Source organism: Chlorocebus sabaeus, chromosome 25 (assembly GCF_047675955.1).
Source record: "Chlorocebus sabaeus isolate Y175 chromosome 25, mChlSab1.0.hap1, whole genome shotgun sequence".
NCBI classification, from domain to species: domain Eukaryota; kingdom Metazoa; phylum Chordata; class Mammalia; order Primates; family Cercopithecidae; genus Chlorocebus; species Chlorocebus sabaeus.
The window spans coordinates 57,676,051-57,694,180 of record NC_132928.1 but is presented as its reverse complement, the minus strand read 5'-3'; the positions used below and the strand labels follow the sequence as shown (position 1 = coordinate 57,694,180).

Sequence of the window (18,130 nt, the reverse complement as noted above, 5' to 3'; positions counted from 1 at the left end):
CAAATCCACCTTAAATGTTATCACGTGCAGCAGGTTTGCAAAATATGCAACTACTGCATAACATGAATCATCATCTTTCTAACTTGCAACATTTGTTTCCTTGCCATTTAACTTTGTTATGCCAGCTTTTCATTATGGCAGCTCTCTTCTTCACAGTACCATTGTTTCTACTAATAATACGGCAATAAGTAGACTCAAACATGTAATGGTGCAAACAATAGACCTAGGTGGATGTTCAGGGTGCTATGGTATTTCTTCTCCATGATGTTTTGCAGAGCTCCAGAATCCTTCCATCTTGTCACCCTTAGGGACGTTGGGAATTATTATGGTTAGATTCAGCAAAGGGAAGGTAAAGCAGCATGCAGGAGCACATGTGGGAAGTTATATGGACCAACTCTAAAAGTGGCACATATCACATTCCGCTAGCTAGAATTCAATCACAAATATCACCTAAGGGATAGGTATAACCTATAACCTAAGGGAGACTGTAATTCAATTGTAAGAAGGATTTGCAAATGTAACTTAGCCATGTGCCAAGGATGAAGAAGAAAATGGATTCAGGTGGACAAATAGCAGGAAGATTTAAGTGTATGTGGATTCTTTTTTTTGTTGTTTCTTCATGTCTCAGTTTATTTTGGAGTGCAAATTCTCAGAGACCCACTTCACATCTAAATTTCCTTATTTTTGAGATAATTCTTTCTTCTCTTGCCTCTTTCCTTTCTCTTTTTTCTCTCTCTTTTTCATTTCTCTTTTTTTCTACAAATATCAAATCTTCCAAGTACTTTGCTAGAATCTGGACTGTGTTGGTAAGCAAGGCAGAGTCCCTGCCACCAGAGTGACAGTAATTTTTGTTCTCCATTATTTACCTAATATTTTACCAAGCATCACATACAATAATATTACCTGATGATTTTTAAAATAAAAACTGTGTTATTCAGAATTGTTGAAAGTAACAAGAAACTACTACTCGGAAAACTTATAGAAAAAAAGATGAAGTTCTTCCTATTCATCACCGTTCGCTTTCAGAATTAAAATATTCCATAATCTTTGCCAGACAGAAAGAACGACATTGATTTCAAATCACCCTCCCCCACAACTCCCATCAAAACCCAAAACAAAAAAAATTGCATTAACTGGAGGACATCTAATTTCCTAAGTCTGTTTTTAATTTTGCTGTATACATTTTTATATTAACTCTATATTGATTTTTTTCATTGCTGTTGTTCCAGTGTACGCAGTGTTCCAGATTACTTTTCTGGCAACTGCTGATGTGGTTTGTGGCTACGTTTGGTCCCATTTCTTAATTAGATGAAATGACACCCCACTTATAACTTAGTTACATAAAAATGGTAGAAATGTCAGTGTTTTTATAGGAAAATTACCGTGCTGACAATACATCTAGGTAACATGGTAGAATAGTATCATATATCTTCTCTGGATTTTATATTTCAATGCTTGGGTGATCCTAAAAAAGTAAGCTTATTTTAAAAATTAATTTATTCACTTAATAAATATTTACTGAGTTCTTATTCTGTGTTTGGCAGTGATGTGAATAGCTTAGAATATGTATATAGTTCCTGGTTTTGAAGAGACTATGCCTCAGTAGGGAAAACTGAAATATAAGCAGGCTCCTAGTATTGTATAAGAGCTATGATTTCAGTGTAAATAGGAAGATTTAAGGGCACAAAGAAAGGGCTCTGAGTTATGCTTTTGGGAGCCTGATTGAGGACCCGTTAATGAAGTCTGAAAGAAATTTTGAAGGATGGGTAGGAGTTGACCAAAAAAATAAGAGAAGGATATTTGGAACTGATGGGAATGGGATTATAAAGGTGAGGGGGGCATGTGAAGAAGTAAAAGTCATTGGGTTTGACTGAGGCTTAGTATTGCAGTAGGTCAAAGATATTGTTGAGAAATGAAGCTGGTGAGATCACAACTTTTACTTATTGAATGATTTTTATGTACCACATACTTTACAGGTACTATTTAAATTAATACACTTTATTGTTTTGAGCAGTTTTAAGTACTCAGCAAAATTAGGCAGCAAGTACAGAGAGTTCCCATATAACCTCATCCCCACCATGTACAACCTCCCCTACTATCAGCATTCCACACCAGAGTGGTACATTGTAATCAATTGTCCCACAGACACTTGCACACATGTTTATAGCAGCACGATTTGCAATGGTGAAAATATGGAACCAGCCTAAATGCCCATCAGTCAACAAGTGGATAAAGAAATTGTGGTATAAATATATACGACGGAATACTATTCGGCCATAAAAAGGAACAAATTAATGTCATTTGCAGCAACCTGGATGGAACTGGAGACTATTATTCTAAGTGAAGTAACTCAGGAATGTAGACATAAAATTTTAATCTATTTGGGTAAATACAAAGGAGGACAATTCCTGAATCATATGGCAATAATATTTTTAGTTTTGTTAGAAACTTGCAAACTGTCTTCCAAAGTGGCTATACCATTTTGCATTCCCTCCAGCCATAAACGAGGGTTTCTGTTGCTCCACATCCTCACCAAATTTAGTATTGTCAGTTTTGTGGATTTTAGCCATTCTAATAGGTGTGTAGTGGCATTTCATTGTTGTTTGAAGTTGCAATTTCCTAATGGAATATGATGTTGAACATCTTTTTCATAGGCTTGCTTGTCATCTGTTTCTCTTTTGGTAAGGCTGTTCAGGTATTTTTCTTATTTTTTAATTGTTACTGTTGAGTTTTAAGAGTATTTTTATATATTTTGGATAACAGTTCTTTGTAAGATATGGGGTTTCTTTTGCAATTATTTTCTTCTAGTCTGTGACTTGTTTTCTCACTCTCTTGAATTTTTGTTTCTGAGCAGCGCTTTTAAGTTTTAATAAAGTCCCCCTTATTGATTATTTCTTTCATGGATCATGTCTTTGATGTTGTGTCTAGAAAGTCATTGCTATACCAGGGTGATGTGATTTTCTCCTATGTTAACTTTTAGGAGTCTTTTCAGTCTTGTGGATCTATTACCCACCTTGAGTTAATTTTTATTAAGAGTGTGAGGTTTGTGTCTGTATTCATCTTTTTCCATGTAGCTGTCCAGTTGTTTAAGCCAAATTTAATTATCTTTGCCTGTGTATCTTTGTCAAGGATCTGTTGACTATATTTATACGGGTCTGTTTCTGGGCTCTATTTTATTGTTTTACATGTCTGTTCTTTTTACTAGTACCACACTGTGTCAATTACTACAGTTTTATTGTAAGTCTTAAGGCGGATGTGTCAGTCCTCCATCTTTGTTCTTCTTTTATCTTGTGTTGGCTATCCTGGGCTCTTTGCTTCTCCATACAAAACTTAGAATCAGTTTCTTGATATCCACAAAATAACTTACTGGGATTTTGATTGAGATTTCATTGAATCTATAGATTAAGTTGGGAAGAACTAATGTCTTTGCAATATTGAGTATTTCTACTTGTTAACATGTAAATACCTCTTCATTTATTTAGCTCTTCTTTAATTAATCTTTCATCAGAGTTTTGTAGTTTTCCTCATGCAGATCTTGCACATATTTTGTTAAATTTATACTTAAATATTTCATTTTTGGGGGTTCTGATGTAAATGGTAACGTACTTTTAGTTTCAAATTCTGCTTGTTTATTGCTGGTATATAGGAAAATGATTGACTTTTATATATTAACCTTGTATTCTGTAACCTTGCTATAATTGCTTATTAGTTTCAGGAGTATTTTTGTCAACACTTTTGGATTTTCTATATACATAATTATGTCATCTGTGAGCAAAGACACATTTATTTCTTCCTTTACAATCTATAAAGAGTTATTTCATTTTCTTTTCTTATTGCATTAGCTAGGACTTCCAGTGTGATGCTGAAAAGCACTGGTGAGAGAGAACATTTTTGCCTTTTTCCTGATCTCAGTGGGAAAGCTTTGAGGTTCTCACCATTAAGATGGTGGCTGGGCATGGTGGCTCATGCCTGTAATCCCAGCACTTTGGGAGGCCGAGGTGGGTGGATCACCTGAGGTCAGGAGTTTGAGACCAGCTTGGCCAACATGGTGAAACCCCATCTCTACTAAAATTTCAAAAAAAATTAGCCAGGCATGGTGCTGGGTGCCTGTAATCCCAGCTACTTGGGAAGCTGAGGCAGGAGAATCACTTGAACTCAGGATGCGGAGGTTGCAGTGAGCCGAGATTGCACCACTGCACTCTAGGCTGGGCAAGAGAATGACAGTCCATCTCAAAAAAAAGAATGATGTTAACTGTAGGTGTTTTGTAGATGTAGATGTTCTTTATCAAGTTGAGAAAGTTACCCTCTATTTTTAGTTTGCTGAGATTTAAAAACTTATGAATTGGTATTGAATTTTGTCAATTTTTCTGCATCTTTTAAAATTTTTCTACATTTATATTAATAGGATCATGCGATTTTTTTCCTGCTTTATCCTGTCGATGTGGTAGATTACACTAATTGATTTTCAAAGGTTTAACCAGCCCAGTATTTCTATACTTGGGATAAATCACACTACATTGTTGGACTTGACTTACTAACATTCTGTTGAGGATTGTTGCACCTATATTCATAAGAGATATTGGTCTGTAGTTTTCTTTGAATGTCTTTACCTGGTTTTGGTATTAGGGTAATGCTGGTTTTATAGAAGGAGTTAGTATTTCCTCTGATTCTAACTTCTGGGAGAGATTGTGGAAAATTGGTATGATTTCTTTCTTAAATATTTGGTAGAATTCATCAGTGAACCCATGTGGGTCTCATGCTTTCTGTTTTGGAAGGTTATTATTAATTTAATTTCTTTGATGAATATAAGCCCCTTCCAATTACCTATTTCTTCTGGTGTGATTTTGGAAAATTGTGTCTTTTAAGAAATTGGTTCATTTTAAATTTATTTTTAATTAATTAATGAAAAATAAAAACCATCTTAATCTGTCACCCAGGCTGGAGTACAGTGTTGCAGTCATAGCTCATTGCAGCCTCAAACTCCTGGGCTCAAGCAATCCTCTCACCTCAGTCTCCTGGGAATTGGTTCATTGTATTTAGGTTTTCAAATTTATGGGTATACAGTTGTTCATAATATTCTCTTATTATTCTTTTACTGTTCATGAGACCTGTAGTCATGTCCTTTCTTTCATTTCTGACATTAGTAATTTGCATGTTCTCTCTTTTTGATTACTTAGTCTGGCTAGAGGCTTATTGATTTTATAAATCTTTTCAAAAAACTGGATTTAGTTTGATTTTCTGTTCCAGTTTTTATTATTTTTTTCATTTGCTTACTTTGGATTTAATTTGCTCTTCTTTTTCTAATATTCTAAGGTAGAAGCTTAGATTATTAATTTCAGATCTTTCTTTTTTTCTGATATATGTATTCAATATTATGCATTTCCTTCTAAGCAATGCTTTTGCTGCATTCCACAAATTTGGTAAGTTGTATTTTCATTTAGTTCAAACTGTTTAAGTTTCTCACAAGATTTTTTTTTTACCCGTGTGTTATTTAGAAGTGTGTAGTTTAATCTCCAAACATCATGAGATTTTCCAGCTATCTTTCTGTTATTGATTTCTATTTTAATTCCACTGTGATCTGATAACAGAATTGTATGATTTCTATTCTTTTAATTTTGTTAGGGTGTGTTTTATGACCCAGACAGTGGTCTATCTTGGTGAGTGTCCATGAACTTGGTCAAGTTCATGTGAACTAGATAAAAATGTTTATTCTCTTGTTGGATGAAGTAGCCTATAAATGTCCATTATATCCAGTTAATTACGTTGCTTTTTAGTTCAACTATGTCCTTTCTTACGGATTTTCTGCCTGCTGGATCTATCCACTTCTGAGAAGTGTTAAGTCTGTAACTGTAACAGTGGATCTATCTATTTCTTTGCAGTTCTTTCTGTTTCCCCTCATGTATTTTTTATGCTCTGCTGTTAGATTCATACATGTTAAGAATTGTTGTGCCTTCTTGGAGAGATGACGTTTTTATTATTATATAATGCCCCTTTTTTCTCTTAACAACTCTCCTTGCTATGAAGTCTATTCTGTTGGATGTTAGTGTAGCTAATCCCAGTTTCTTTTTATTAGTGTTAGCATGGTATATCTTTCCTCATCTATTTACTTTTAATCTATATGTTTTTATATTTAAAGTGATTTTTTTTGTAGATAATATATAGTTGTATCTTGTTTTTTGATCCACTCTGACAATCTGTCTTTTAGTTGGTGCATTTAGACCATTGACATTCAAGGTGATTACTGATACAGTTGAATTAATATCTATTAATTTGTTACTGTTTCTATTTGTTGCCCCTGTTTCCTTTTCTTATTTTTGTCTCCCACTCTTTTTCTGCCATTTGTGCCTTTAGTTGAGCATTTTATGTGATTCCATTTTATCTTCTTTCTTAGTATATAAGTTGCACTTGTCTAAAACTTTCTAAGTGGTTGCTCTAGAATTTGCTATATACATTTACAACTAATTCGTGTCCACTTTCAAATAACACTATACACTCCCCGACTTATGATGGTTTAACTTACAATTTTTTGACTTTATGATGGTGAGAAAGTGATAGAAATTTAGTACACTTCTTGACTTATTATGGTGTTATGTCCCAATTACAACCCCATTGTAAATAGAGGAGCATCTGTACCACTTTAAGAGTAGTGCGAGCAGCTGATAATAACAAAATAATTTTAATTCTTTCATCCTGTTCCTTGTATTGTTGCTGTCAATTATTTTACTTACATATAAGCATATGAATAGGAATAAAATACATTGTTGCTATTATTTTGAACAAATTGTTATCTGTTAGATCAATTAAGGATTGTTACCTTACTTATTCCTTTTCTTATTCTCTTGTTTTCTTTATGTAGATCTGAGTTTCTGACTTAACATTATTTTCCTTTTCTCTAAATAATTTATTTTAATGTTTGTTTGTGAAGTAATTCCACTGGCAACAAACTTCCTCCATTTTTGTTTATCTGAGAAAGTCTATTTCTCCTTCAGTTTTACTTCCCCCTCCTTGCCTCCCTCCCTCCTTGTTTCCCTCCCTCGTTCCTTCCTTTCCTCCCTCCCTCCTTCCCTCCCTTCTTTCCTTTTTTCTTCCTTTCTTCCTTTGATCCTTCCTTCTTTCCTTTCTCTGCCTCCTTCTTCCTCTCTCTCCTCTCTTTTCTTTCTCTCTCTCCTCTCTTTTTTCTTTTCTTCTTTACTTCTCCTTCCTTCCTTCCTTCCTTCCTTCCTTCCTTCCTTCCTTCCTTCCTTCCTTCCTTCCTTTCTTCCTTCCTTTTCCTTTTCCTTTTCCTTTTCCTTTCTGTTTTTTTTTTTCTTTTCTTTTGTTTCATGAGTACTGGTGCACCAGGATCTCCTTCACTTTTGAAAGATAATTTGTAGGGTACAGAATTCTAAGTTGATGTTTTATTTCTCAGCACTTTAAATATTTCACTGCCACCTCTTCTTGTGTGCACGGTTTGTGAGGAGAATTCTGACATAATTCTTATGTTTGCAATCCTTTAGGTAAAGTTCTCCCCCACCCCAGGGCTTCTTTCAAGATTTTTATTTTTGCTTTTTTTGGTGTGTTTAAATATATTATGCCTAGTTATAACTTTTGGGGGGCATTTATCCCACTTGCTCTCAGAGCTTCCTGGACCTGTGGTTTGATGTCTGATGTTGGGGGTAATTCTCAGTCATTATTTCTTTGAATATCTGTTCCTTTCTCTCTTTCTTCTGTATATGTTAAGCCTTTTGTAGTTGTCTCACCATTCATGGATATTCTGTTCTGTTTCCCCACCCTATCCCCTAGTATTTTTTTTTTTCTTTTCAATTTTAGATGTTTCTATTGAAATATACTCAAGCTTGGTGATTGTTTCCTCAACTTTTTCCAGTCTAGTCAAATGAACCCAATCAAAGGCATTCTTCATTTCTGTTAGTTTTTTTGATCTCCAGCATTTCTTTTTATTCTTTCTTAGCATTTCCGTATCTCTGCTTACATTGCCCATCTGTTCTTGTAGGCTGTATATCTTATCTACTGGAAGCCTTAGGATGTTAATCACAGTTTTTGTTTGTTTTTGTTTTTGTTTTTTAAATTCCCAGTCTGATAACTCTAACATTAGAGTTAGAGTTCTGAGTCTGGTTCTGATGCTTGCTTTGTCTCTTCAAACTGTGGGGTTTTCTTTGTTTGCCTTTTAATATGCCTTGTAATTTTTTCTTGATAGGCAGACTGGGTGCTGTATGATGTACTGGGTACAAGGCATTGTGATAACTAGGCTGTAGTCATGTGGTGGTAAGGTGCGGAGTGAGAGGAAGCATCCTGTAGTCCTATGATTAGATCTCATGTCTTTTAATGAGCCTGTGCTTCTGGACTGCGAGTCTCATACATGCTTCTTAGTTGCTGCCCCACCCCTTTAGGTGGGACTGGATGGCTAGAGTGGACAGAGTTGTGTATTTTTCTTCCCCTATGTAGAAGACTACAGATGCTGGAGTTAGGCATTTCCTTCTCCCCAATATGTTAGGATCTGGAAAACCCTCAGTAGTATAGGCTCTTGTTAAATAACTTTCCTTAAGGTCAGACCTTGGCAAGAACAGAATGGGCTAGGCGCGGTGGCCCACGCCTGTAATCCCAGCGCTTTGGGAGGCTGAGGCAGGTAGATCACAAGGTGAGGAGATCGAGACCATCCTGGCTAACACAGTGAAACTCTACTAAAAATACAAAAAAAAAAAAAAAAAAAAAAAATTAGCCGGGCGATGTGGCAGGCACCTGTATTCCCAGCTACTAGGGAGGCTGAGGCAGGAGAATGGCGTGAACCCGGGAGGCAGAGCTTGCAGTGAGCTGAGATCGCACCACTGCACTCCAGCCTGGGCGACAGAGCAAGACTCTGTCTCAAAAAAAAAAAAAAAAAAAAAAAGGAAGAAACTATCCGTTCCTTGCCCACCCCTCCTGACTTTTGATTATTGATTTCCAGAGGCTACCACTTTCAATCGTTTTAGCTATTGCTTTTGATAGTTACCACCATATTTTTACGTAATCTGTTCATATTACTATTTTTTATTTTTCTTAGTTTTAGATACTCTCTTTTGACTTCTCACGGTAGAGAAGGAGGATTTAGCTGTCTTATATCCTTCTCCTATACTTATGTGCACTCACTCACATATGCACTTATCCTCCTACATTCTACTAAAAGAATCATATTTTGCTAAATACATTTTTATAATCCTGAAAATGTTATTCATAGCCGAGCTGTGTGATAAATTTTGATTATTTCTTCCATCATATTGTCTTTTTTGAGGTTGATAATTATCTCTCTTTGGTTTGTTTGCATAGTTTCCTGTACATCTATCACTAACGCATTCCTAATCTCTCCTACAGAAGTCTCAATCTCTCAGAAATCAGACTCTAACTCTAATGTTTAAAACCTTAAAAACATTCAGGATTAGGTACTTTTATGTTTATTTTCTTGGTGGGGGAAGAAATCTCTTCAGGACTCTCTGTTCTCTCATTCCAATAGATATCAATTACTCTCTTGGTCTTGTACTGGGATCTATACCATCCTGAAAACTTCCTTCTTTTCTTGGTTGTATACCTGCTTCCTCGATCTCATGTCTTCCTCTTTATTAGTTTGCTCCCTTGTTTTGTAGAACATATTCTTTAACAATGTTCTTAAAAAGGTGAAAGGGAGGTAAAATATTTTGAGATTTGCAAGTCTGGAAATATCTTTTCCTACTGTCACATTTATTGATAATTTAGAATTCTAGGTTAGAAATGATTTTTCTCTCAGAATTTCAAAAACATTGCTCTATTGTTTTTTAGTTTCCAGTTTGCTGCTGGGAAGACTGATGCTGTAGTGATTCCCAATACTTTCTTTGTGTCTTTTCTTTCTTTAAGTTCTCTGAGAACTTTTTGGTATCTTTTATCAGCTCCCAGTGTTTTGAAATCTTTTACTGATATGCCATTTTGTGTGTATGTGCATGTGTGCGTGTGCCCATTTTCTGTTAGGTAGTTGTTGAGTTTGTTCAATCCATAAATTCCTTATACTTATAGGTCATTTTCTTGGATAGGATCTCCCCAACCACAAACTGTTTCTGTTTGATTTTCTCTCTTTGGAATGCCAGTTATTCAAATATTGAATCTTCTGTACCATTTCTCTAGGTTTAAAAATGTGATGGGTTTTTCTTTTCCTATTGTTTACTTATTTTTTTTTCTTTTGTTTTCTGGAACAATTCCTTAAGTTTTTCTTCCATTTTACTAACCTTTTAATTTCTGCTCTCCTATTTTCAGTTATTGAGATTTTTTTTTGCCTGATGTTTCTGTTTATGGCCTTCTAATTTTGTTCCATGAATGCAATAAGTTCTCCTTTCTCTCAGAATATTAGTAAAAATGATCAAGTTGTATTCTGTATTTTGCATTATCTTTTTTTCCTTCAGGTTTCATGTTACAATGTTTATTTGTTTTGGTCTCTGAGAATCTTTTTGGTCGGTCTTTCTTTTCTTTTCTTTCTTTCTTTCTTTCTTTCTTTCTTTCTTTCTTTCTTTCTTTCTTTCTTTCTTTCTCTTTCTTTCTTAATTTTCACAAAAGTTTTTATTGTGACCAACAGTAAACTTTCAAAAAAGTAATAATATCCATTGACTCAATATCCTTCAGAGAATAGAAACAATGGAAAAAAACTTAATTTTATAAGAATAGGTAAATTTTGGTATCCATATCTGACAATGCCATTACAAGAAGGGAAATTTACAGACCATGATCATCTTGGAACTAAATTTATATATCCTATTCAAAAATCCAGCTATATTTTATAAGGAGGTTATATTATGACCAAATTTGGTTTATACAATTAATTCAGTATATACTAGTTCCTGAATAAAGAGTAATAATAGTCTTGGGCTGGCAAGCCGAATAGGAACAGCTCCGGTGTGCAGCTGACAGTAAGATCAATGCAGAAGGCAGGTGATTTCTGTAATCCAACTGAGGTGCCCAGTTCATCTTATTGGGACTGGTTAGATAGTGGGTGCAGCCCATATAGGGCAAGCCAAAGCAGGATGGGGTGTTACCTCATCTGGGAAGTGCGTGGGGTTGAAAAACTCCCTCACCTAGTAAAGGGAAGCTGGGAGGGACTGTGCCTAGAGGAATGGTGCATTCCAACCCAGATACTATGCTTTTCCCATAGTCTTCACAACCCACAGGCAAGAGATTCACTCAGGTGCCTACACCACCAGGGCCCAGGGTTTCAAGCACAAAACTGGGTGGCTGTTTGGGCAGACACTGAGCTAGCTGCAGCAGTTTTTTTTTTGTCATACCCCAGTGGTACCTGGGACTGGCTAGACAGAACCATTCACTCCCCTGGAAAGGGGGCTGAAGCCAGGGAGCCAAGTGGTCTAGTTCAGCGGATCCCACACCCACAGAGCTCAGCAAGCTAAGATCCACTAGCTTGAAATTCTCACTGCCAGCACAACAGTCTGAAATTGACTTGGGACGCTTGAACTTGGTTTGGGGAGGGGCGTCTGCCATTACTGAGGCTGGAGTAGGTGGTTTTCCCCTCACAGTGTAGACAAAGCCGCTGGGAAGTTCGAACTAGTGGAGTCCACTGCAGCTCAGCAAAGCCACTGTAGCCAGATTGCTTCTTTAGATTCCTCCTCTCTGGGCAGGGCATCTCTGAAAGAAAGGCAGCAGTCCCATATAGATAAAACTCCTACCTTCTTAGAACAGAGCACCTGGGGGAAAGGGTGGCTGTGGGCACAACTTCAGTGGACTTAAATGTTCCTGTCTGCCAGCTCTGAAGAGAGCAGCAGATCTCTCAGAACAGCATTTGAGCTCTGCTAAGGGACAGAATGTCTCCTTAAGTGGGTCCCTGACCTGCATACCTCCTGACTGGGAAACACCTCCCAGCAGGGGTTGACAGACACCCCATACAGGAGAGCTCTGGCTGACATCTAGCAGGTGCCCCTCTGGGACAAAACTTCCAGAGGAAGGAATAGACAGCAATCTTTGCTGTTCTGCAGCCTCCGCTGATGATACCCGGGCAAACAGGATCTGAAGTGGACCTCCAGTAAACTCCAGCAGACCTGCAGCAGAGGGACCTGTTAGAAGGAAAACTAACAAACAGAAAAAAAAAAAAAAAGCATCAACATCAACAAAAAGGACGCCCACACAGAAACCCCATCCGAAGATCACCAACCTCAAAGACCAAAGGTAGATAAATCCATGAAGATGAGGGAAAACCAGCACAACAAGGCTGAAAATTCCAAAAACCAGAATGCCTCTTCTCCAAAGGATCACAACTCCTCACTAGCAAGGGAACAAAACTGGATGGAGATTGAGTTTGGCGAATTGACAGAAACAGGCTTCACAAGTTCATAACAAACTCCTCTGAGCTAAAGGAGGATGTTCTAACGCAATGCAAGGAAGCTAAGAACCTTAAAAAAAAGCTAGAGGAATTGCTAACTAGAATAACCACTTTAGAGGAGAACACAAATGACCTGATGGAGCTGAAAAACACAGCACGAGAACTTCGTGAAGCATTCACAAGTATCAGCAGCCAAATCAATCAAGTGGAAGAAAGGATATCAGAGATTGAAGATCACCTTAATGAAATAAAGCGTGAAGACAAGATTAGAGAAAAAAGTATGAAAAGGAATGAACAAAGCCTCCAAGAAATATGGGACTATGTGAAAAGACCAAACCTGCATGTGATTGGTGTACCTGAAAGTGACAGGGAGAATGGAATCAAGTTGAAAAACACTTTTCAGGGTATTATCCAGGAGAAGTTCCCCAACCTAGCAAGACAGGGCAACAGTCAAATTCAGGAAATACAGAAAACACCACAAAGATACTCCTTGAGAAGAGCAACCCCAAGACACATAATCATCAGATTCACCAAAGTTGAAATGAAGGAAAAAATGTTAAGGGCAGCCTGAGGGAAAGGTTGGGTTACACACAAAAGGAAGCCCATCAGACTAACAGCAGATCTCTCTGTAGAAACCCTACAAGCCAGAAGAGAGTGGAGGCCAATATTCAACATTTTTTTTGAGACAGATTCTCACTTTGTTGCTCAGGCTGGAATGCAGTGGTGCAATCTCAGCTCACTGCAAGCTCCATCTCCCGGGTTCACTCCATTCTACTGCCTCAGCCTCCTGAGTAGCTGGGACTACAGGAACCTGCCACCACGCCTGGCTAACTTTTTGTATTTTTAGTAGAAACAGGGTTTCACCGTGTTAGCCAGGATGGTCTCAGTCTGCTATCCTCGTGATCCACCCATCTCAGCCTCCCAAAGTGCTGGGATTACAGGCATGATCAACATTCTTAAAGAAAAGAATTTTCAACCCAGAAATGCATATCCAGCCAAACTAAGCTTCATAAGTGAAGGAGAAATAAAATCCTTTACAGACAAGCAAATACTGAGAGATTTTGTCACCACCAGGACTGTGTTACAAGAGCTCCTGAAGGGAGCACTAAATGTGGAAAGGAACAACTGATTCCAGCCACTGCAAAAACATACTGAATTGTAAAGACCATTGACACTACAAAGAAAGTGCATCAAATAACAGGCAAAATAGCCAACTGGCATTGTAATGATAGGATCAAATTCACACATAACAATATTAACCTTAAATGTAAAAGGGCTAAATCACCCAATTAAAAAACACACACTGGGCTGGGCACAGTAGCTCACACCTGTAATCCCAGCACTTTAGGATGCCAAGATGGGTGGATCATGAGGTTAGGAGTTCAAGACCAGCCTGAGATGCTGAAACCCCGTCTCTAGTAAAAAATACAAAAATTAGCCTGGCGTGGTGGCGTGCGCATGTAGTCCCAGCTACTCAGGAGGCTGAGGCAGGAGAATCGCTGGAACCCAGGAGGCAGAGGTGGCAGTGAGCTGAGATTGTGCCACTGCACTGCAGCCTGGGTGACACAGCAAGACTGTGTCTCAAGAAAACACACACACACACACACACACACACACACACACACACACACACAGGCAAATTGGATAAAGAGTCAAGACCCATTGGTGTGCTGTATTCAGGAGACCCATAGCACATGCAAAGACACACATAGGCTCAAAATAAAGTGATGGAAGAATGTTTACCAAGCAAATGGAAAGCAAAAAAAAAGCAGGGGTTGCAATCCTAGTATCTGATTAAACAGACTTGAAACCAACAAAGATCAAAAAAGACAAAGAAGGGCATGACATAATGGTAAAGGAATCAATGCAACAAGAAAAGCTAACTATCTGAAATATATATGCACCCAATACAGGAGCACCCAGATTCATAAAGCAAGTTCTTAGAGGCCTACAAAGAGACTTGGACTTCCACATAATAATAGTGGGAGACTTTAACACCACACTGTCAATATTAGACAGGTCAATGAGAGAGGAAATTAATGAGGATATTCAGGACTTGAACTCAGCTCTGGACCAAAAGGACCTACTAGACATCTACAGAACTCTCCACCCCAAATCAACAGAATATACATTTTTCTCAGCACCACATCATACTTATTCCAAAATTGACCACATTATTGGAAGTAAAACACTCCTCAGCAAATGCAAAAGAATGGAAATCATAACTAACAGTCTCTCTGACCACAGTGCCATCAAATTAGAACTCAGGATTAAGAAACTCACTGAAACCTGCACAACTTTGTGAAAACTGAACAACCTGGTCATGAATGACTACTGGGTAAATAACGAAATTAAGGCAGAAATAAATAAGTTCTTTGAAACCAATGAGAATAAAGACATAATGTACCAGAATCTCTGGGACACAGCTAAAGCAATGTTTATAGAGGAATTTATAGTACTAAATGCTCACAGGAGAAAGCAGGAAAGATCTAAAATCGACACCCTAACATCATGATTAAAATAACTAGAGAAGCAAGAGCAAAAATATTCAAAAGCTAGCAGAAGACAAGAAATAACTAAGACAAGAGCAGAACTGAAGGAGACAGAGACACGAGAAGCCCTTCAAAAAATCAATGAATTCAGGAGCTGGTTTTTTGAAAAGATTAACAAAATAGACCACTGGCCAGATTAATAAAGAATAAAAGAGAGAAGAATCAAATAAACATAATAAAAAATGATAAAGGGGATATCACCACTGATCCCACAGGAATACAAACTACCATCAGAGAATACTATAAACACCTCTAAGCAAATAAACTAGGAAATCTAGAAACAATGGATAAATTACTAGACACATACACCCTCCCAAAACTAAACCAGGAAGAAGTCAAATCCCTGAATAGACCAATAACAAGTCTGAAATTGAGGCAGTAATTAATAGCCTACCAACCAAAAAAAGCCCAGGACCAGATAGATTCACAGACAAATTCTACCAGAGGTACATAGAGGAGGTGGTAGCATTCCTTCTGAAACTATTCCAAACAATAAAAAAAGAGGGACTCCTCCCTAACTCATTTTATGAGGCACCATCATCCTGATACTAAAACCTGGTGGAGACACAATAAAAAAAGAAAATTTCAGGCCAGTATCCCTGATGAACATTGATGCTGATGCAAACATCTTCAATAAAATACTGGCATACTAAACCTAGCAGCACATCAAAAAACTTATCCACCGTGATTAAGTCGACTTCATCCCTGGGATGCAAGGCTGGCTCAACATACACAAATCAATAAACGCAATCCATCACATAAACAGAACCAACAACAAAAATCACATGATTATCTCAATAGATGCAGAAAGGTCTTCAATAAAATTCAACATCCCTTCATGCTAAAAACTCTCAATAAATGAGGTATTGATGGAATGTATCTCAAAATAATAAGAGCTATTTATGACAAACCCACAGCCAATATCATACTGAATGGGCAAAAGTTGGTAGCATTCCCTTTGAAAACTGGCACAAGACCAGGATGCCCTCTCTCACCACTCCTATTCAACATAGGAAGTTCTGGCCAGGGCAATCAGGCAAGAGAAAGAAATAAAGCATATTTAAATAGGAAGAGAGGAAGTGAAATTATCCCTGTTTGCAGATGACATGATTGTATATTTAGAAAACCCCATCATCTCAGCCTGAAATCTCCTTAAGCTGATAAGCAACTTCAGCAAAGTCTCAGGGTACAAAATCAATGTGCAAAAATCACAAGCATTCCTATACACCAGTAAGAGACAAACAGCCAAATTATGCATGAACTCCCATTTGCAATTGCTACAAAGAGAATAAAATACCTAGGAATACAACTTACAAGGGTTGTGGAGGACCTCTTCAAGGAGAACTACAAACCACTGCTCAAGGAAATAAAAGAGGACATAAACAAATGGAAAAACATTCCACGCTCATGGATAGGAAGAATCAATATCATGAAAATGGCCATAGTGTCCAAAGTAATTTATAGATTCAATGCTATCTCTATCAAGCTGCCACTGACTTTCTTCACAGAATTAGAAAAATCTACTTTAAATTTCATATGGAATCAAAAAAGAGCCCGCATTGCCAAGACAATCCTAAGCAAAAAGAACAAAGCTGGAGGCATGATACTACCTGACTTCAAATTATACTACAAGCCTGCAGTAACCAAAACAGCATGGTACTGGTACCAAAACAGATATATAGACCAATGGAACAGAACAGAGGACTCAGAAATAATGCCCCACATCTACAACCATCTGATCTTTGACAAACCTGACAAATACAAGCAAGGGGGAAAGGATTTCCTATTTAACAAATGTTGTTCGGAAAACTGACTAGCCATATGCAGAAAACTGAAACTGGACCCCTTCCTTACACCTTATACAAAAATTAACCCAAGATGGATTAAAGACTTAAATGCAAGACCCAAAACCATAAAAACACTAGAAGAAAACCTAGGCAATCTATTCAGGACATAGGCATGGGCAAAGACTTCATGACTAAAACACCAAAAGCAATGGCAACAAAAGCCAAAACTGACAAATGGGATCTAATGAAAGATCTTCTGCACAGCAAAAGAAACTATAATCAGAGTGAACAGGCAACCTACAGAATGGGAGAAAATGTTTGCAATCTACCCATCTGACAAAGGGCTAATATCCATAATCTACAAGGAATGTAAACAAATTTACAAGAGGAAAACAATCACATCAAAAACTGGGTGAAGGTTATGAACAGACTCTTCTCGAATGAAGACATTTATGCAGCCAACAAACATATGAAGAAAAGCTCATCATCACTGGTCATTAGAGAAATGCAAATTAAGACCACAATGAGATACCATCTCATGCCAGTTAGAATGGCGACCATTAAAGAGTTAGGAAACAACAGATGCTGGAGAGGATGTGGAGAAATAGAAATGCTTTTACACTGTTGGTGGGAGTGTAAATTAGTTCAACCACTGTGGAAGACAGTGTGGCAATCCCTTAACGATCTAGAACCAGAAATACCATTTGACCCAGCAATCCCATTACTGGGTATATACCCAAAGAAATATAAATTATTCTACTATAAAGACACATGCGTACGTGTGTTTATTGATGCACTATTTACAGTAGCAAAGACTTGGAGCCAACCCAAATGGACATCAATGATAGATTGCTAAAGAAAATGTGGTACATATATACCATGGAGTACTATGTAGCCATAAAAAGAATGAGTTCGTGTCCTTTGCAGGGACATGAATGAAGCTGGAAACCATCATCCTCAGCAAACTAACACAGGAACAGAAAACCAAACACCACATGTTCTCACTCATAAGTGGGAGTTGAACGAGAACACATGGACACAGGGAGGGGAACAACACACACTGGGGCCAGTCAGGAGGTTGGGGGTGAGAGGAGGGAGAACATTAGGACAAATAGCTAATGCATGCAGGGCTTAAAACCTAAATGACAGGTTGATAGGTGCAGCAAACCACCATGGCACTCGTATACCTATGTAACAGATCTACACATTCTGCACTTGTATCCTGGAACTTAAAGTAAAATAAAACAAAAAGCAATATAAATTACTAGGCACATACTATCCATTTCATCTAATGAAGAAAGCAAATGGCAAGTATCATGTATCTGATGTGCTACTCAAAATGTCTAGGTTCTTACATTATTTATTACTGAAAGAAACCTTGGAGATCATGGTTTCTAACTATTTATTTGACAGATGAGGAAAACTGAGACCTGTGGAGTTTTGGTGACATGCCTTGAGACTAGAATCCAAGC

General features: G+C 37.5%; 1 protein-coding gene across 7 annotated transcripts in view; it reads left to right on the top strand.

Moving 5' to 3' along the window:
* The window catches only part of DNM3 (dynamin 3), a 568,793-nt gene that overhangs the window by 168,220 nt on the left and 382,443 nt on the right, over positions 1-18,130 (top strand). The gene's annotated exons all lie outside the window — the stretch shown is intronic.